Source organism: Anomaloglossus baeobatrachus, chromosome 1, assembly GCF_048569485.1.
Source record: "Anomaloglossus baeobatrachus isolate aAnoBae1 chromosome 1, aAnoBae1.hap1, whole genome shotgun sequence".
NCBI lineage: Eukaryota > Metazoa > Chordata > Amphibia > Anura > Aromobatidae > Anomaloglossus > Anomaloglossus baeobatrachus.
The window spans coordinates 889384690-889407355 of NC_134353.1; positions in this window are offsets into that span (position 1 = coordinate 889384690).

Consider the following 22666-nt stretch of genomic DNA (forward strand, 5'->3'; position numbering starts at 1 on the left):
GATTTGTCAGTCTCCACAAGGAGAACAGTTTTCCTGAAAGGTAAATGCACATGCCAAGGCAATTCAGTGGCATCTTCCTACCTATCAGTTGACACCTATGCAAAGTGGTGCTTGGATGGACACCAAAGGGGAACTAAACTTGAAGCATTTGCTCGGTTTCATTTATTTTGCCATGGTTCCAGTCATGTCATTTTTCAAAGTTTTAAGTTTATTAAAGAATTTCAAAACAGAAAAAAAGAAGAGACTTTTTGTAGATATGCAGGTTCCAAGAGTCTGAGATTGTCTCTGCTACACACTTTCGCTTTTTCCTTACAGGTATCCCTTGAAAGTAGATCTGATTTTGTTTGCACACCTGAATTTGTTGATTCACATCCTATTTTCAATCCAATTGATCATGACTTCATTGTAGATTGTGCTTATGATCCTCCTCTCTCAACTTACTCTTTCAAGTTTCTGCTATTGATAACTTTCCTCTTTCAAAAACTCACATTACTTTGGAGATAGAGAATTTATGTATGAAGGTAGTAGGATTTCACATGGAATCCATTTAATGTATGGTTCTAGCTTCTCTACTTACAAATGTAGTGCTGGGACATGGATATTTAAACACAATGCGGTCATCAGTTGGAAGACCCAAGAGGTCATTGGAGGCCTACTGCTTTTCTGGTTGTTTTTTGAGATCCTCGGCTCCCGTAACTTGTCACCCCAGATCTAAGAATACTAAGGCAATGTTTTGTCTCATAGCATTGTCTCTCAGTTGAGGGACAAATAATAAGTCAGGGTTCTTGGTGAAGGGGTGTTGCTATGTCCCCTGATGGCAGATCTCAGACAATGCATTCAGAATGCTCAGGACAGTGCACCAGAAGATTTACCTATAAACAACTCTATGTACAACTGTCTTTGCAAATAGATCTGTTTAATAATTGCATGGCTCTGTTTTACCAGGGCATACAGATTATTCCACCATTTGAAAGTCTGTTTCTAGATCTTTTTGGTGGCAGAATGTTTTTAACGATGCTGAAGAGTTTGTCCGTTATTGCAAAGTCTATTGGGGCTAAGGCCTCTCTTCGAGTCCAAGTGGGTTTACTCTTGCCTAGCAAGGTTCCATCGCAAGCCGGTACTCACTTGACCATGGTCTTTTTCACTGATCTACCTAACTCTACTTAGGAGAGACTTACTTTCCAATTAAGTAAAACCAGCAACAAGGTAGAAGAAGGGTCTTTTGGTAACTAGGGACAAGCCCAAAAAAGTTGCAAAAGCAGGAGTTAGAAGGCTTCTGCCTTTAGGGTGGGAGAGTTTGTGTGGTTTTCCTAAAATAAAATCATGTCTTGTGACAATCCTGTGACAGTCAAACTTCAACTACCTTTGGCTTGGAAGATCAAAAGCTCCTTTTGTGCTGCCCCCGTGCCAGCAGCCGGCTCTACTCGGATTCGGACCCGCTGCGTGGCTCGAGGGATCCTCCGGACCCGGGGGTCACGCGGACACGCCGAATGAAAAGGGGGACGGAGTTGTACAGCCTTGATCGTATTCGGTTCGTGACCCCACCCACGGTGTGCCGTGAAGTGGGACACCACTGCTGCTGTTGTGGGATACCTGGGTGAGATGTAATGGCAGCTGGATGTTAACCCCTCCGTGGGTAGGGATGGTTGCCCCGGGGCCCAGTTTCTCTGTGCAGGGTATGGCGATGGCAGGGGCTTGCGCGCCTGGATGGACCAGGGGATGTTTGGTTACTCACAAGTAAAATAATCACACAAGTCCTTTGGTAAACCAAGGTGCTGGTGGCCGGACACCGTGGCCGGTTGTACTCTGGTCCCCCACCCGGGTTGTTGGTCGCCGTCTTCTCCTCTGCACTAGTTGTAGTTGTGTTTTTAGACTTCCTGGTATGGAACACGGATGTCAGCTCCCGGCTTTCTGTGTGCCTGAGGAGCCGTGCCCTCTGACGCTGACCCGTGGGATCTATGGACCCTGGTGGTTGCCCTATCCCTCTCTGTGTGTGGTTGTCTGCTTTTGGGACTTTGGTTGGGACAGGACCTATAATCTGGCCCTCAATTGGTTGATTAGCTAGGCCATTGGTTCCGGTCCTGGCTTCAGAGTCCGAGTAACCCCTCTGTGCACGGTTTCCAGTCAGGTCTCCAGTGTCGGTATCGGCGGGCTCCAACCCTGCTCTGGTCCTCCTCGGATCTGCCGAGCCGTCTTCCCATCTCCTGCTGACAGATACCACTGTCTGCAACCTAGCCAAGATACCAGGGCTCCGACCCTGGCACCGTTCAACTTGAACTTCTCCTCCGCTGGAGCTACACCTAGCTCCATCCCACACTCCTCTCAACTTGAACTCCAACTCAATCCATTTGCTTAACTGCTTAACTGCTTAACTGACTGTTTTCCCGCCCCGGGCTGTCTAGACCCCTAGGTGGGCGTTTCCTAACCGCCTGGTCCAGCCAACTGGTGACTAGGGTTTCAGGTCGGCTGTAAGTAACCTAGGTGAGGGAAGGTGTTATGCGGGGGCCTATTGTGTGACTACCTGGTTTTGCCAGGGCGTCACACTTTTCTTCTTCTTTTTTGAAAAGATTTGAGGGGATACCTGGTTCTTGAGACATAATTAAGGTGAATTTGAAGGAGTTTCAGGAGTATGAAGTAAAGCGAGTACTGAGTTCCAGGTGGGTCAGGCACCATTTACAGTATCTCGTCAAGTGGAAACGTTATTGTCCTGAGGATATCTCCTGGACTGATTGAAAAAATCTTCATGCAGATCATCTGGTGTGTGAGATCCCTCAGCAAGATAAGATTGTGCTGGATACTGAGGGTCCAGTGGTCCCTTGTAGAAGGGTGGTTACTGTCATACCTTGGTTTCAGGACTCTATACAGTGATTTCTTACTGCATGGTCAATATCCTTCCCTGCTGAGTCACATCCTGATCAGTCTCTGTTTAGCTGCTGATGGTTCTCTTATCTTTGCTTTTCTTCCCTTGCTTTGTTGCTAGCCACGTGTTACTTACATTGCGTATTTGTATATGTTCTGTCACAGCTTGGGTTATTTCTCACCTTATGCCAGCCTTGTTTGCTGGCTATAGTTTTTGGTGGACATTTGCTAAGGATATCCAGCTCTGCAACAAAGGAATTTTGCATGCTAGGCAGGGGCCAGTTGTATTACTTCTCTGCTTTCTTATTTACCCTCCCAAAACTTTCCTCTCTAGTCAGTAAGGTTGGTGGGAGATTTCTCTTGCTTTTATTTATTAAACTTCTTTTTCTCCCCTTGTGCATGTGCTTAAAGGTTCCTCACCTTTGGTGCCCATCTACCTCTGCACACTCTTCCTCTCTCGGTTAGTTGTGTGTAGTGGCCTCCCCTCTGGTTCCTCAGAAAGAATGAGAAACTACTCAATGACTCTTCAGAGAGCTAGGTCCGAGTTGGTATTTTTTTCTCTCTTTTTTAAATCAGGTTCATTTTTATTAACCAAGACAGTTACATAACACAAACAGTAGTCTACTTCCTGGCAAGAACAGAACAGGGAAAAGAAAACATTCAGTCACAAGAACAGCACCTAAGTTGTACACTAAACAGTGCACCTGCAATCCATACCCAATATCAGTGTAAGTCCCAAATTACCGTAAATACTTCATTTAAATATATATATATATATATATATATACCCATGACACAAAATACTCCACATCATTTTCAGAAACCATATATATACCAAAAATGCATAATTCCACCCTGCCTCGGCAAGCCATTAACCAGTAATGAAAAGAAGGACCTGGTGTCCCATACGGTCTTGCAGCACCGCCGAGGAGGGAAGATCCAGAGTATCTAACCACGGCCCCCAAGTCTTATAGATTTTCTTCAGTGCATTTCTTTTGAAGTATGCCCCTCTCTCCATCCAAAGTATAGCATTAACTCTCTCCCTGAGGGCTCAGATGGCCGGAGGAGCTGGATCTAGCCAGTGCTAAGCCAACAGCTTTCTGGCCTGATATAAAAGTTGCGTTATACCAATTGTCACCGGTGAACTCAAATCCGACCCCATCCTCCAGGAGACCCAGGATACATGTGAATGGAGTTGGCAGTCAGATTTGGTATTTTAGTTGGGAAAATAGTGTTTTCTAGTCTGTACAGGAACCAGTAGGGTGTGGGTGCAGCTTCTGTATTGTAGGATTTATTTCTACCTTTTTCCCGTGTTTGAGTTAGGTACGTGCATAACAAGTGTAGATTCCTGTGCCATGTTGACGAGTCCTTGCACAACTATGGAGGTCAATGAAACCTTCTAGCATTTTGCTAATATCACCTGGTAGATGCCATAAAAATATCCATATATATGGCAGTAGTGAAAGAAGAAAACATTTTTGAGAGTACACTATATTAATACTTTAATTCAATTTTGCAATTATTAATTATTGAGAATATACATTACACTCAGAACAACCAGTAAATCCAACTATTTCTAAACAGTGATCCTGTAGGAGCGAACTCTTTTTACCCACCAAGCTCAGAAATGCAGGCAGTGACATATGATAAGGTCACAATGAGCAGTCTATTACACTTCTTACTACATTGATATATTCATCAGATAATATTAGTCGTGACCTCATGGACCGGAGTGCTTGAGTGAATGTTCAATAATATCAGTCAAAGATTTTTAAAGAACAGAACTTCTGTATATTGGGTTATGTCATTCATAAATAAACTATTTCCAGAACGGAAAACAAAATAAATCGTATGAGCTCTGAATGAAGTGAATGAGTATTATTGGGAGACATTGTTTGTTATTTCATGAGTCAAGCCAAATGCTGCTAGATGAATGTTTCCTTTAAGCAAATCATTCTGGAAAAGGTTTTGTTAAGGGGTTAATGACAAGGGGACTTTGCTATGAAGTCTACAATTCGAATCTCCTACCAGCTCATCATTACAGGGGCTGTTTTGGCTATTTAGTTTAGGTTTCAATATTTAGAATTTAGACTTTAGATTCTAAAGATGGTGCTGATTAATTTTGTAAATGTTGTAGTGATTTATTGTTAAAAACATTCCTGGAGCGGCCATATTGGAAGCTTATCCATCATGTCCAACGTTGTCTATATAGACAGTGCACCTGACCTTAATAGTTTACTCTGTTGATGTTTATAGTAACTGTGTTATCTGAGAAGTCAATGGGGCAACAGAGTCGCTCTACTAGGGTCACAGTATGAAACTTAAGCTTTCATAGACCCACTTAATTCAGCACTTCATTGAGTGATCCTCTCCGGTGATGGTGTTTGGTCTTTGGGTTCCTCTGTCGATGATATTTGGTCTTCGAGCTCCTCTGGTGACTATATTTGGTCTTCTGGTTCTTCTGGCATCGGTATACAGCCTTTGGATCCCTCTAGGCTCAATGTTCTTCCAGATGTTCCTATGCAGACGACACGGCCCTGCTCCGCAGAGCACATGTCGTTCCCCTGATGACTCTGGTGCCAACTCCACCTTCCCGACGCCACCCTAGCCTTTTATATTTGGTAACTGCTCCACAGTGGTCATTTCACTTGGCATCTCCCTCTAAACCTTTCCTTGAGAAAACACACTCCTGACATATTGGTTCCTGGTGACCTTGGCAAATGACTATATTAGTACACAAATGCATGACTTAATGCACTCACCGCTCATCACCAGCAACTAATTTCCAGTAATCAGCATAATATTTAAATGTTTCATATTATACCTGAAAGATACACTCACCCCTGATGAAGCCACATGGTGCGGCTATACGCATTGGGTGTCTTTCTTTGGCTGACAGCCTGGTGTGACTGTCTCCTCCCTCACTACTTATTTGTTTGGGTATTGTAGTCCACCTTGTGCAGCAAGCCTATGCTCAGTACTGTTTTGCGTCTTTTGGCTATCATCTTATTCTGTAGGTATTTATCTATATGCCATATCAGCTGGCTATTTTGATGGATACCATACTAATCCATTAGCTTAAAACAATAGATATATGCTCTACTTTAAGGGTCTTAGTGCTCTATGAGGTTATCCTACAATGGGATTTCGTTTTTCATGCTAAATGTTTACAGACTGTATTTTGTGGCACTATTGTGTGTCAGACCACATGTTTATACTTATAACTGCATATTGATAGGGGGGTGTTATTTTTAGTGTTTTTGCACTTGGTTTTGTCAGCCTTCATTGTGATTTTAATGGTTTTTATACTTGTGTGTATTTTTTGAGACTAATGAAATTTGGTTGTTCATTTTATTGGTGTGCACAAAGTTTCTGCAGAGCATTTTCTCCTTTTTCTGTTTGCAAATTGTCTGCATTTTGTGGCACCCAAATTGTTTGTTGCTGAGGCTTAGCAGTGTACACCACCTCCACATAGCTAGACTAATTGCTGTTCTATCTCCTGCAACACCTTGGTCCAGTGTCGATGGAGCAGCACATTGGTCCGGGTCAGATTTGACCAGGTGTTTGTTTTATTTTATTTCTGTACTCTTTGTTTGTTTTCAGAGAAATCCCTTTAAACAGCTTAGTAAATCCAAGTTCTCCAAAAAAGTCTTGTCTCATTCTTGTTCTACAGCCCGTTTTGTCCAGGTAAAGAACCTCCTGGCCCTCGGTTATGTGCTGCCCCTGGTAGGCCTCTGATGTCACGTTGGTAGGTCCGAGGGGCGATGTGGTCGTACTGAGCGGGGGCGACAGATTTTTGCAACAGGGGTTAAAAAATTGTTTGGGACGCCAATTGGGATGTTTGGCTTTGGTTAGGTTGGGCAATGTTGGAGGTCCTCAGGAGTTAGGTGGTGATGTACAGTGCCAGAGGGTTGTACCCTCGCCCCCAACTAGGGCTGGTTCCTAGGGATGTTGAGGTAGGGATGGCGCAGCAGAGAATAATGCAGCCAGAGACAGGTCAGGGAGTTTTTACCTTTTACTGGAGCTCTGCAGAATCTTCCAGAATGTTTCTCACAGCCGTTACAAGGATGGTGGTTTTTCCTGCCCTAATGAGAATTGGCTTCTCTGCTGTGTGGTGGTAGTGTATTCCTCCTGCCACTACTATTTCTCTACCTGGGAACAGGTGTCTTGAAGTCCTGGGATTGTCAAGACAAGAATAATCAGGATCTTTAATTCTTTCTGACGAGCAGGTGACTTGAATCCTGAAGGAAAACTCACTATTTTTTCTTGATGTTTCAAGACTCAAACATGTCACTGTGCTCCCAGGAAATTCACTACTCCTTACAGAAAGGTTAATAGCAATCTCTCAATTTGCCACTGAACTTGGAAGTCCTGGTGGCCTAGGGACTGATACCCTGCCAATGTGTAGCTGGCCCCTCCAGACTCCAGAGGTTTTAGCAGTTACCTCAGGACAGGACCGTCTCCATATTACACTCTTCATTTCACCTCCCAAGTCCACCCTGGCTGGAACTTCAACTGTCTACTGAATTTACCTCAGACCTAGGCCCTCCCCTCTCTCCTTCTAGGGCTCACACTCTACCATTAGTTTTATCTCAAGTGAACAGCCTCAGTAAGGGAGTGTGGACAAATGTGTGTTTGTAGTGAACAGCAGAGAAAACCATATCTCATTAAAACTAACAATACATGTTATAAAGATTGAAATACACATGTAGTTATTATATGTGGCGATCCAGGCACAGGGTACCACAGTTACACCTTCATTACATGCTCCACGTTATACCTTATACTGTATGTTGCTTAAAACAAGTGTGAGATCGAGATGGACATTCCTTCTTCTCAGCTGTACAGTGTCATGGAAGACATAATCCTCCTGTCACTCGGTTATATCAAACTGAAGGAATTATTTTTCTCCATTAAGAATCTCAACATGGAAGTGAAGGGCGGGTATTTATTGTAATAGGGGAGAATGGCTTCATAGGGGTAATGTTTAAATAAAAGAATATGTTTCAAAACAGAATTGTCCAAACGTAAATCCTGTTCTGAATTCTTCTGCAAACTTTGCCATAAGTATCCGCCTGGAAAATCCTTACATATGGCCATCAACTCTGGGATAGTTAAACAATATGGATATAATATAATCTTATTCAGTCGTTCAATGGAAAATATTCTCTCAGCTTGTGCTGTCTTGTCACAGCTCATCTCATTGTCTATGAATGACAATATTAACTCATTCACGACCTTTGACATACTGTTACCTCAAAAGTCGTGTCTCTGCCTTTGATGCTGGCTCACACGCCGAGCCTGCATCTTTCCCTGCCAATGACAGCTGATTTAATCATCCATCATGTGTCTCTAACAGCCGCAGGTAAATCAGCTGTTAACCAGTTAAATCACGCTGTCAATCTCAGGGGCAGGTGGTGCATGAATCCCTGCTCCCATCAGGGCACCCGTGACGTGATGGTGGGGTGCCGTTGGGTTATCATGACAGTGTGAGGTCAGCTGATGATCCTTTGTGTCTGTCATTAGGCACCTTCTGTGAAAGCGAGACGGTATTCATATATTAGAATGTGATTTCTGCTATACAGAGCAGACCCTATGGTTTCCAACCCTTTTCAAGCTCTTTAACACAAATATAACCTTACTCATGTTAAAGTGACCTCCACATACAGTATATCACAAAAGTCATACACCCCTCACATTTTTGTAAATATTTCATATATTTTCATGGGATGACACTGAAGATCTGACAGTTTGATACAATGTACAGTGTCAGTGAGCAGCTTCTATAACAGGGTAAATTTGGTGCCCTCTAAATAACTCAACACAGCCATTACTGTCTAAAAGGGAATCTGTCAGAAGGTTTTGCTACCTCATCTGAGAGTAGCATGATGTAGTCAAAGAGATCCTGAATCCAAAGATGTATCACTTAGATTAGTGGGAGCATCCATTCTGACACAATCAGAATTTTTAGATTTAGCCATCTAGCAGATCTGAGAGCCCACACCAGGCTCTCTATAGAGATTGTACATTGACAGTGAGGTGTCAATCACAGGAGAGGGTGGGTCGGACTGCTGTGCACCAAAACATTGTAAGAGCAATTCTAACTTATAAGCCCTGTTGAGTCATGCTGCTTAAACAAACATTGCAAATAAATAACAGATGAGACCTTTACAAGACAGGCATCCCTGAATTCTATGTGTTAACCCTTGCAGCATGCTGTCTTCAGCTTACATAACAAAATCCTGCTGACAGATTATCTTTAACTTCTTTGGCCTGTTCTGAGTTGAACCTGTCTTGTTAAACCACTGTATGGTCTTGGCCACTTGTTGCAGCTCAGTCTCAGGGTGTTGGCAATCTTATTATAGCCTTGGCCATCTTTATGTAGAGGAAAAATTATTTTTTTCAGATCCTCACAGATATCTTTGCCATGTGGTGCCATGTTAGATTTCCAGTAACCAGTATATGAGAGTGTGTGAGCGATAACACCAAATATAACACACCTGCTCCCTATACATACATAAAAGCTTGTAACACTAATGAGTCAAATGATACCAGGGAGGGAAAATGACTAATTGGGCACAACTTGGAAATTTTCACCTAGGGTGGTACTCACATTTGTTACCAGCAGTTTAGACATTAATAGCTGTGTGTTGAGTTATTTAGAGGGCACAAATTTACACTGCTATACAAGCTGTACACTGACTACTGTACATTGTATCAAAGTGTCAGATCTTCAGTGTTGTACCATGAAAAGATATAATAAAATATTTACAAAAATGTTAGGGGTGTACTCGTTTTTGGGATATACTGTACATGGCTATGGGTAAACAGCTGCCTCACACTGTATGTGCAGTTACTTCTGTGTTTATTGCTTTTTCTCTCTCTATTGCTCTGGTATGCTGTCACTTTTCAGATTCAATACAAAATGGCTGCTGCGTTCCTTGCCTCTGCTTTTATACAGACTATTATAGGTTCCTCCTGATTGGCTGTGCTATACCATGGGATGTGATAGCTGCAAAGCATTATGAAGAAGCCCACCTGGCTGCTCTGGAAGTCATGTAAGTCTTTTCTGTCTGACACAATCATCCGCAATGAATATACCAGTGGTGGCCTTTGTAAGTGATTCTCACAAATTGTCTGTGAATTGTTTAAATTTGGCGGTTTCATCAAATTTTTAAAAATTCTACATGAATTTCATATTAATTGACTAAATTTGCTCATCTGTATTATTTACTCTTCAGCACTTTCACTTTGCATTCATATAAAAGTGTCTACGTTACCTTTTCCATTATTTTTGTTTAAGATGACCAATTTTTTGCTAAAAGACTCCAATTTCCATCATATCCACTGGGTGACCCCATATAGACACAAATTGTATATAGGTCTCCCAACAGTATAAAAAAAATAGCTAAATCCAAAAAACTAGTTTTTATCCAATGCTGACCATCTCCCACTACAAGTCTCGTGATATATTGAACCAAAAAGAAAGGTGAAGAACATATGTGAAGCTAAATATGAGGACAGTGGGACGGGGCAGAGCTGTAAGGAGATCACAGTTGTACAAGAGTCCTGTTGCCCTCAGCAGTGATGTCAGTAACGTTACTGACAACATTACCACTCGTCATAGTCCCCAGGTCTCCTGGAGTGCAGCCTGACCGGGAGAGTGGCTGCTGCTCAAACCCTACAGAGCCTCATTGGGAGGCTCCATTGCCTTTGATCTATATAATCGAGGAACTTGGGGAAGCCCTGGACTGCGTCGGACCTGGGAACTTCGCTTTCTGATAAATTGTTGAATAAGGGACAGTCTCTTGTTTTTATTCTATTTTTTTAATGTTTTTCAGATTTTCTTTTCTGAACTACATTGAATTCCATGGACTACGTCGGATTCCTTAGACTACAGCAGACCTGCATGGCTTTTTTATTTTAATAAATTGGTGAACCAGGGAAAGAGTCGGTGAATGTTTTTATAACAAAATCTTTTTGTGTCTGTGTCTTGAACTTTTGACTTCTGGGTTAGTAATGGGGTTGTCTGATAGATACCTCTCCATTACTAATGTAGCACCCACAGGGCAAGGGGTTAAACGTACTCGTTGCCTGGCCGGTGATTTCGGGTCTGGGGATGTCACGGGTGGCCCTTGCCCGGTTTCGTGGCCCCTTGGTGTACAATAAAAAGGGATTGGATGATGGAATGGTAGTTTGTGAGTTTGTCTCGTGACGCCACCTATGGTACGTGGCCAGGGATTAGCCGCCGCTGTGGGTGATGTCCTCTGGGGCTGGTGGTGTCGCAGCAAAGATGGTTCTGCTCCCCACAGGTGGAGCGGGCCCCGGGGAGGATGATGAGGGACTGTAAGGAGTGTTGGTGCCGAAGCGCTGGATAATGGCGATGGCAATAAGAGGCTGAGTCAGCTGCTGCAGTTCCAGGTCTTTTTAGTCACTGTTGAAGTGCAGCCTCAGGGTACCAGTCTCCGCCGTGATGGGCCCCAGCCGATAATTCAGAGGTCACCGCCGGTGTTCCCACTGTGTGTCCTTTTTGGTCGGGGTCCCTCCTATTCCATGGATGGAATGTGGAACAGGCTGCGGGTGTTTCCTGCACCCGCCGCAGACCCTGAAATCCCCGGTAGCTGTAGAGAACCCGGACTGAGCTGCCTGCTCTAAGCCGCGGGTCCTGTAGTGCTCCCAGAAGTGTGAAGATAGAGAGAATATGCCTGGACCAAAGTCCCGACTGTGCTCCTCACCCCAAGCTGTAGTGATGTATCAGTTGCGAATGATCCGACACAAAGATCCGGCTCCCTGCTGTGAACGATAGGAGCCGGATCACTAGTGTGAGCCAATAAAATCTCAAAACGGCTCTTTTCGCAGTCAACACCCCCCCCGCGGCTAAACTCCGCCTACTCAGCAATCTAATTGGCCGCTTGTACGTGGGCGGGGCTTAGCCGCAGGTGGGCGGGGCTTTGGTGGTGTTTCTATAATCTTAAATATGTGTTCACATATTTAATAAGGAGCCGAGAACGAGCTGAAAGATCCGGCTCTTTTTGGTGAACGGAGCCATAGGAACCGGATCACCAAAAAGAGCCGGACTGCCCATCACTACCAAGCTGTGCCCGGGGCTAACTGATCCTGTGTTAAGATGCTCCTTCTTTTTCCCCAAGTGGTGCCTGCCCCCTCAGGTGGTTGTCCTAGTGACCGGGAAAGTCACATGCTTAGTGATGGCCACCCCCCTATCTAGCCCAGGCCAACCCCCCGGTGGGAAAGCACCTAACTATGTGTGGTTTGTGAATGTGAGAAACACCAGCAGTTAACCTCATCCTTACCCGGGATGAGTACCGCATCTTAAGTGAGGTGATGTACCCTGTGGCGACTGAAGCCTCACTAACACCAGAGCTTGATGCCAGGTGTCACTACACAGCTGATATCAATCTCAAAATCCATTACCCCAATTGCCACCACACCAGGGTAATCGAGAAGAACCGAGGCAAAGCGCCAAAAAGAGTGCATCTTATGTGATGCGCCACTTCTGGCACAGCTGATGGATGGTATTTTTAGGTTGGGAAGGCCCAAATAGCTATATTCCTTCCCAGCCTGATAATACCAGCCCACAGCTGTCTGCTTTATCTTTGCTGGTTATCAAAAATACAATAGGTGGTCCCCAAGTTGTTCTATTTTAATTATTTATTAGATTAAAATATGCTAAGCACTCTTTAGTGTCACAAGATAGGCACTAACGGGTGCAAATATATATATATATATATATATATGTACATATATATATATGTATATATGTACATATATATATTTATGTATATACATATATATATATATATATATATATATATATATATATATATATATATATATACATACATATATACATATATATATATACATATTAGATATAGATATATACAGTTAGGTCCAGAAATATTTGGACAGTGACACAAGTTTTGTTATTTTAGCTGTTTACAAAAACATGTTCAGAAATACAATTATATATATAATATGGGCTGAAAGTGCACACTCCCAGCAGCAATATGAGAGTTTTCACATCCAAATCGGAGAAAGGGTTTAGGAATCATAGCTCTGTAATGCATAGCCTCCTCTTTTTCAAGGGACCAAAAGTAATTGGACAAGGGACTCTAAGGGCTGCAATTAACTCTGAAGAAGTCTCCCTCGTTAACCTGTAATCAATGAAGTAGTTAAAAGGTCTGGGGTTAATTACAGGTGTGTGGTGTTGCATTTGGAAGCTTTTGCTGTGACCAGACAACATGCGGTCTAAGGAACTCTCAATTGAGGTGAAGCAGAACATCCTGAGGCTAAAAAAAAAGAAAAAATCCATCAGAGAGATAGCAGACATGCTTGGAGTAGCAAAATCAACAGTCGGGTACATTCTGAGAAAAAAGGAATTGACTGGTGAGCTTGGGAACTCAAAAAGGCCTGGGCGTCCACGGATGACAACAGTGGTGGATGATCGCCGCATACTTTCTTTGGTGAAGAAGAACCCGTTCACAACATCAACTGAAGTCCAGAACACTCTCAGTGAAGTAGGTGTATCTGTCTCTAAGTCAACAGTAAAGAGAAGACTCCATGAAAGTAAATACAAAGGGTTCACATCTAGATGCAAACCATTCATCAATTCCAAAAATAGACAGGCCAGAGTTAAATTTGCTGAAAAACACCTCATGAAGCCAGCTCAGTTCTGGAAAAGTATTCTATGGACAGATGAGACCAAGATCAACCTGTACCAGAATGATGGGAAGAAAAAAGTTTGGAGAAGAAAGGGAACGGCACATGATCCAAGGCACACCACATCCTCTGTAAAACATGGTGGAGGCAACGTGATGGCATGGGCATGCATGGCTTTCAATGGCACTGGGTCACTTGTGTTTATTGATGACATAACAGCAGACAAGAGTAGCCGGATGAATTCGGAAGTGTACCGGGATATACTTTCAGCCCAGATTCAGCCAAATGCCGCAAAGTTGATCGGACGGCGCTTCATAGTACAGATGGACAATGACCCCAAGCAAACAACCAAAGCTACCCAGGAGTTCATGAGTGCAAAAAAGTGGAACATTCTGCAATGGCCAAGTCAATCACCAGATCTTAACTCAATTGAGCATGCATTTCACTTGCTCAAATCCAGACTTAAGACGGAAAGACCCACAAACAAGCAAGACCTGAAGGCTGCGGCTGTAAAGGCCTGGCAAAGCATTAAGAAGGAGGAAACCCAGCGTTTGGTGATGTCCATGGGTTCCAGACTTAAGGCAGTGATTGCCTCCAAAGGATTCGCAACAAAATATTGAAAATAAAAATTTTTTTTTGGGTTTGGTTTATTTGTCCAATTACTTTTGACCTCCTAAAATGTGGAGTGTTTGTAAAGAAATGTGTACAATTCCTACAATTTCTATCAGATATTTTTGTTCAAACCTTCAAATTAAACGTTACAATCTGCACTTGAATTCTGTTGTAGAGGTTTCATTTCAAATCCAATGTGGTGGCATGCAGAGCCCAACTCGCGAAAATTGTGTCACTGTCCAAATATTTCTGGACCTAACTGTATATGTATATACAGTTAGGTCCAGAAATATTTGGACAGTGACACAATTTTCGCGAGTTGGGCTCTGCATGCCACCACATTGGATTTGAAATGAAACCTCTACAACAGAATTCAAGTGCAGATTGTAACGTTTAATTTGAAGGTTTGAACAAAAATATCTGATAGAAATTGTAGGAATTGTACACATTTCTTTACAAACACTCCACATTTTAGGAGGTCAAAAGTAATTGGACAAATAAACCAAACCCAAAAAAAAATTTTTATTTTCAATATTTTGTTGCGAATCCTTTGGAGGCAATCACTGCCTTAATTCTGGAACCCATGGACATCACCAAACGCTGGGTTTCCTCCTTCTTAATGCTTTGCCAGGCCTTTACAGCCGCAGCCTTCAGGACTTGCTTGTTTGTGGGTCTTTCCGTCTTAAGTCTGGATTTGAGCAAGTGAAATGCATGCTCAATTGAGTTAAGATCTGGTGATTGACTTGGCCATTGCAGAATGTTCCACTTTTTTGCACTCATGAACTCCTGGGTAGCTTTGGCTGTATGCTTGGGGTCATTGTCCATCTGTACTATGAAGCGCCGTCCGATCAACTTTGCGGCATTTGGCTGAATCTGGGCTGAAAGTATATCCCGGTACACTTCCGAATTCATCCGGCTACTCTTGTCTGCTGTTATGTCATCAATAAACACAAGTGACCCAGTGCCATTGAAAGCCATGCATGCCCATGCCATCACGTTGCCTCCACCATGTTTTACAGAGGATGTGGTGTGCCTTGGATCATGTGCCGTTCCCTTTCTTCTCCAAACTTTTTTCTTCCCATCATTCTGGTACAGGTTGATCTTGGTCTCATCTGTCCATAGAATACTTTTCCAGAACTGAGCTGGCTTCATGAGGTGTTTTTCAGCAAATTTAACTCTGGCCTGTCTATTTTTGGAATTGATGAATGGTTTGCATCTAGATGTGAACCCTTTGTATTTACTTTCATGGAGTCTTCTCTTTACTGTTGACTTAGAGACAGATACACCTACTTCACTGAGAGTGTTCTGGACTTCAGTTGATGTTGTGAACGGGTTCTTCTTCACCAAAAAAAGTATGCGGGGATCATCCACCACTGTTGTCATCCGTGGACGCCCAGGCCTTTTTGAGTTCCCAAGCTCACCAGTCAATTCCTTTTTTCTCAGAATGTACCCGACTGTTGATTTTGCTACTCCAAGCATGTCTGCTATCTCTCTGATGGATTTTTTCTTTTTTTTCAGCCTCAGGATGTTCTGCTTCACCTCAATTGAGAGTTCCTTAGACCGCATGTTGTCTGGTCACAGCAACAGCTTCCAAATGCAAAACCACACACCTGTAATCAACCCCAGACCTTTTAACTACTTCATTGATTACAGGTTAATGAGGGAGACGCCTTCAGAGTTAATTGCAGCCCTTAGAGTCTCTTGTCCAATTACTTTTGGTCCCTTGAAAAAGAGGAGGCTATGCATTACAGAGCTATGATTCCTAAACCCTTTCTCCGATTTGGATGTGAAAACTCATATTGCAGCTGGGAGTGTGCACTTTCAGCCCATATTATATATATAATTGTATTTCTGAACATGTTTTTGTAAACAGCTAAAATAACAAAACTTGTGTCACTGTCCAAATATTTCTGGACCTAACTGTATATATCTGTCATGTATCAATCTATTTAACTTTTTTTTTTATTGTTGGCCAGGAAGGTTCTGGCTGTGAACTGTAAAAATCGGATGGCATTTGGATGGTCCATGTGTCTTCTGTTTTTTTCTTGCACCCATAGACTTGCGTTGGCGAGTCTCCACTGATATACATGGTCAATCGCAGCATGCTGTGTTTTTTACTCACACTGATAAAGCTTGAGAAAAAATACGCAGATCTGCTCTGACTCATTGAATAACATTGGTCAGAGTGCACTGCAATATGTTCTCACATTGAACTTCTTTGTATTATACACCTGTATGAGCGAGCCCTAATAAAGGAGATTATGTATATGGAGTAGCTTCTAAATGCCAAACCTGCTCCCACCTAGTGGCTGTAAATCTTAAATAGTCACAGGTTTAGAAATAAAACATAAATCATGCATGTGAACCTCACTAACTGGTATAGATACTCTCCACTCCCAGTTCACACATAGTGCAAAACCCAGTGCTCAGAAAACATGGCTTCCTAGGCCTCCACCTGTCAAGAATCGATGTCACCAGTGCAAAAAAAGAGAAAAACAGTTGTTCCAAAACTTTTTGCATTTCTCTGGTTTTCATTTACTGCATTCATCTAATCTTTTAGCATCAAAATTCTGTAATAATAAAACAAGGAAAAAAATACCTCTGCACAGATTTTTATTTTTCAGTTGGAACGTATTTAATATACAATTCACAATATAAATCCCAACATAATGGAATCGTAGCATATCAGAATATAAATAAAAGGTCAGTGATGTCAAGCTTTCTCAGGGGTTCACATTCATAGAATATTAGAGTTTTAATAAAACATCTTTCTTTCCAGATTATAGGTTATCCTCCTAATTTCCAGTTGAAAAAAATGTTGAAATACACGATATGATATCATTAAATATTAGAGAAAACATATAAGGAGAGACTTATAATATTAACGCACATCAGTCTCTTCTAAGAATAAACATTCAACAGTAAGTAAATAGTAATATTACATGTAAACCACATATGGTGCTTAGTTAACATATGACGTAGGGTACTTAGTTGACAAATAAAATTTAAAAGCCATCCCACAGCCACAAGTTGTACCCAATAAGGATCCTCCCTAAATTTAGTAATTCACTAGTTCACTATGTGCCAACAAACCTCAAAATAGACTGAGAAGTACTCAGGCCTGACTGTTTAACACCAGCCTTTAAAAAGATATATTGACAAGGTGCACAACCCAAGGGCAGTGCACCCCCCCAAATGTAAAAAGTACAAGGATCTATAGCAAAATGAAAACTATGGGCGGGCACACCTGTTGGTATAACTATAATTTGCAAATTCACACCATGTGTGACTATTAACGGACAAATCTAACCTAAAATAAGAACAATGAATGCTAATTTCTTGTTGAGGTGGAATCGCTTTGCATTTTGTACATTTGGAGGTGTAAAACAGTCAGGCTCCGGGTCCTTCTTGGCCCCATCTATATTGAGGCCTCCTGGCACATAATGAATTATTGAATTACATGAGTTAGTGACCATCCTGATTGGGTACATTTTGTCACAGTGGGATGGCTTTTATGCTTTTTTGATTAAAATAAAAGGGAAGTACCATATGTTTTTTACATGTATTACTAGTATTTAGTTACTTTATGAAATATATACATTCATTGTTTTTATGCTATAAGGTATTGTAAAAATAGTAGATGGTTGGAACAAATTGGAAAAATCAATAGTAAGTGATCTCAGAAATACGTGGGATCAATATACACCCATCCAATGGTAAACATAGAGGGAAACAATATTGGGGTGGACCACCAGTAGGTACGTTTGTACCGTTAGTCTGAGACCTTTCCTTATTGCTTTGGGAATACAAAGTGTGGGCAAGGTTAACTCTGTAGCCTCTCTTATGCATACAGTAAAGAAAAGACAAGCGCCAATAGGGTCTTACCTGCACGAATGAAATATTGCTGAATATGCTAGGTGTTCACCTGGTGGGAGTTGTGTACCCACAAAACAGGAATACACTTAAAGGTATGGTTGCTGTGGACCCTCGGATAGCAGAAATGGATGTCAGTAAAGGAAGGGTTAAATATCCGTGCTGCTGATGGAAAAGATACAGAGAATGTGAAACAGACAAGCCAGGTAAGTATAATCTAAGTAGTTTATTGCGTCTGTGCATTTCGAAGTATAAAACTTCTTCTTCAGGATGAAAACTACAATAACTTTTTTGTCCTGAAGAAGTTACTTCGAAACACATTGACACAATAAACTAAATAGATTATACTTGTCCTCTTCCCATCCTATATATCTTGTGATGTCGATCGGCAGCGCGGATATTTAATCTTTCCTTTCCTGACATCCATTCCTCCTATTCGAGGGGCTGCAGCAGCCATACCTTTGAGTGTATTCTTGGATTGTGGGTACACAACCCCCACCAGGGGAGCACTCAGCAAATTCAGCAATACTGCTTTCTCCACAGACAAGACCCTATTTGCGCTTGTCTTTTCTTTAGTGTCTTCTCTATACCCATGCTCAGTGAGTGTTGCTTCAATATATAGAAGAGAAATACGCCATTCCAATCTGGATGGTGGTGCTCGGATAGGATACCAATCTATAGCAATATGCAAGAAGAAGCCGGCAATGAAAATTAAGTCTTTAATACATGGCTCAAGTGTAAAGTGTGTAGTAGTGATGAGCGAGCATGCTTGTAACTACTCGGTACTCGCACGAGTATCGCTGTACTCGGGCTGCTCGGCGGGGACCGAGTAATCTCGCGATACTCGTGCTGTACTCGTGGTCTTCATTTCTGCATGTTGGCGCTCTTTTGAGAGCCAGCCCTCATGCAGGGATTGGCTGGCAGACCACTGCAATGCCACAGCCCTGTTAGTTGTGGAATTGCAGTGATTGGCCGGCCTGCACAGCGTGACCGAGCCTTTATACCGGCCGGCGCGCTGTGCTCTGCTCACAGCTATCCAGACAGTCAGTGCAGGGAGAGTGTTGCTGCTTCAGGGAAAGGTTTGCGGCCCTTTATAGTTAGTTCCGGAGCAGGGCTGCAAACAGTGTGACCAAAAGTCATTCTCAGGACTATTCTAGTTGTATACAGGCAGGCAGGGTATAGCCAGGTCGGAGTACAGTAGCAGAGTCCTTCTCAGGACTATTGTTGCTATATACAGGCAGGGTATAGCCAGGTCGGAATACAGGCTAGTGACCAGAAGAGTCCTTGTCAGGACTATTGTAGCAGTATACAGGCAGGCAGGCAGGCAGGCAGGGTATATAGCCATTCCTAGTGGTGACCGTATACCAGCCTTCATCATATCTGGGGCTGGTGTACACAGTGTAAAACAGTCCAGATAGTGTCAGACTTCTCAGTAATTGTCGCTCCTAAAAACCAGTTAGGTTCTTATTGCGTCCGTGCTTGCATTTAAAAACAGCACGTGTGTGTCTGTCGGTGGCAGCGTACAGGTGCGCGTTTTGCACAAACTATTATATAACGCACAAGTCTAGTGTATAATACACGTCAGTCAGCAGTGTCTGATAGTGTCAGACTTCTCAGTAATTGTCGCTCCTAAAAACCAGTTAGGTTCTTATTGCGTCCGTGCTTGCATTTAAAAACAGCACGTGTGTGTCTGTCGGTGGCAGCGTACAGGTGCGCGTTTTGCACAAACTATTATATAACGCACAAGTCTAGTGTATAATACACGTCAGTCAGCAGTGTCTGATAGTGTCAGACTTCTCAGTAATTGTCGCTCCTAAAAACCAGTTAGGTTCTTATTGCGTCCGTGCTTGCATTTAAAAACAGCACGTGTGTGTCTGTCGGTGGCAGCGTACAGGTGCGCGTTTTGCACAAACTATTATATAACGCACAAGTCTAGTGTATAATACACGTCAGTCAGCAGTGTCTGATAGTGTCAGACTTCTCAGTAATTGTCGCTCCTAAAAACCAGTTAGGTTCTTATTGCGTCCGTGCTTGCATTTAAAAACAGCACGTGTGTGTCTGTCGGTGGCAGCGTACAGGTGCGCGTTTTGCACAAACTATTATATAACGCACAAGTCTAGTGTATAATACACGTCAGTCAGCAGTGTCTGATAGTGTCAGACTTCTCAGTAATTGTCGCTCCTAAAAACCAGTTAGGTTCTTATTGCGTCCGTGCTTGCATTTAAAAACAGCACGTGTGTGTCTGTCGGTGGCAGCGTACAGGTGCGCGTTTTGCACAAACAATTATATAACGCACAAGTCTAGTGTATAATACACGTCAGTCAGCAGTGTCTGATAGTGTCAGACTTCTCAGTAATTGTCGCTCCTAAAAACCAGTTAGGTTCTTAGTGCGTCCGTGCTTGCATTTAAAAACAGCACGTGTGTGTCTGTCGGTGGCAGCGTACAGGTGCGCGTTTTGCACAAACAATTATATAACGCACAAGTCTAGTGTATAATACACGTCAGTCAGCAGTGTCTGATAGTGTCAGACTTCTCAGTAATTGTCGCTCCTAAAAACCAGTTAGGTTCTTATTGCGTCCATGCTTGCATTTAAAAACAGCACGTGTGTGTCTGTCGGTGGCAGCGTACAGGTGCGCGTTTTGCACAAACAATTATATAACGCACAAGTCTAGTGTATAATACACGTCAGTCAGCAGTGTCTGATAGTGTCAGACTTCTCAGTAATTGTCGCTCCTAAAAACCAGTTAGGTTCTTATTGCGTCCGTGCTTGCATTTAAAAACAGCACGTGTGTGTCTGTCGGTGGCAGCGTACAGGTGCGCGTTTTGCACAAACAATTATATAACGCACAAGTCTAGTGTATAATACACGTCAGTCAGCAGTGTCTGATAGTGTCAGACTTCTCAGTAATTGTCGCTCCTAAAAACCAGTTAGGTTCTTATTGCGTCCGTGCTTGCATTTAAAAACAGCATGTGTGTGGCAGTCGGTGGCAGCGTCAGGCTCCATATTGTCCCTGGATAGAGACGTGCATGATGGCCTGTAAACATGAAGTGCCCATTGTAAGGAAGTGGGTCTATTGTAGTATAGCCCTTAGGCAGGGCAGCCAAAAATTGGGAGGCTCCACATTGTCCCTGGATAGAGATGTGCATGAGGGCCTCAAAACATTGTTCCCATTGCAAAGGAGCGGGTCTCCTGTCGTTGTAATGCCCATTCAGAAAGAATGGGCGAAAAAATTTACCACTGGGGGTATACCTGAAACAACGGCTTAACTATTGTAACGGTCACCATGATGGCGCATGAGGAGAAGGAGGAGCAGTCCAGCGATTAGCCAAAGTCCAGAAGTGTGTTACCATGGGTGAGTGGAGGTACATGGCAAATTCCCGTTACAAACTTTAAATTCCGCTGTAATTTGCTGTTGGTGTGTGTGGTGAAGTCTGGCCAAATCCAACCCTTGTTCATCTTGATCAGAGTCAGCCTTTCAGCATTTACAGTTGACAGGCGGGTGCGTTTATCTGTAATGATTCCACCTGCGGCACTAAAAACACGCTCTGACAAAACGCTAGCGGCAGGGCAGGCCAGGACTTCCAAGGCGTAGAGAGCCAATTCATGCCACGTGTCCAGCTTGGATACACATTAATTGTAAGGCACAGAGGAATGTCGGAGTACAGTTGTTTGATCTGCAAGGTACTCCTTGAGCATCTGGCCAAACTTAGGATTTCTTGTGTCACTACCCCTCACCTCAGGGGCTGTGGTATGTGAGGGGCTGAGAAAACTGTCCCACATCTTAAAGACTGTTCCCCTACCTCTGGCAGATTGGACTTGTGCCCCTCTCGGCTGTACGCCTTGGTTGTCCAGTGATTCCTGACCTATGCCGCTAGCGTTTTGTGAGGGGAATGCTTTGCCTACTTCCGTGACTATGGCCTTCTGGAACTGCTGCATTTTGCCTGACCTCTCCGCCTCGGGAATAAGAGACATAAAGTTCTCCTTTTAGCGTGGGTCTAAGAGTGTTACCAACCAGTAATGATTGTCGGCCAAGATGTTCTTAACGCGAGGGTCACGAGACAGGCAGCTTACCATAAAGTCAGCCATGTGTGCCAGACTCTTAACAGCCATCACTTCAGTATCCTGACCAACACGATGACTGAACATGCTGTCCTCCTCCTCCTCCTCCTCATCATCTACCCTGTCCTCTGGCCAGCCACGCTGAACCGAGGATATGACTGCATGTCATATCCTCAATTTGGCCAGAGAGTTGCTCCATGTCTTCATCCTCCTCCTCGTCATAGTCCTCCACTGCACGTTGTGATGAGACGAGGCTGGGCTGTGTGTTATCATCACCCACACCCACTACTGTTTCTTGCTCAAACTCATCGCGCTCCGCCTGCAATGCATCATGGTTGTTTTTTGAGCAGAGACCATTTTAGAAGGCAGAGAAGCGGTATGGTGACGCTAATAATGTCGTCATCGCCGCTCACCATCTTGGTGGAGTCCTCAAAGTTTTGGCGGATGGTGCATAGGTCGGACATCCATCTCCACTCCTCAGGTGTTATGTGTGGAGTTTGACCCATTTCCCGACGGCTTAGGTGATGCAGGTACTCAACAACTGCCCTCTTCTGCTCACATATCCTGACCAACTTGTGCAGA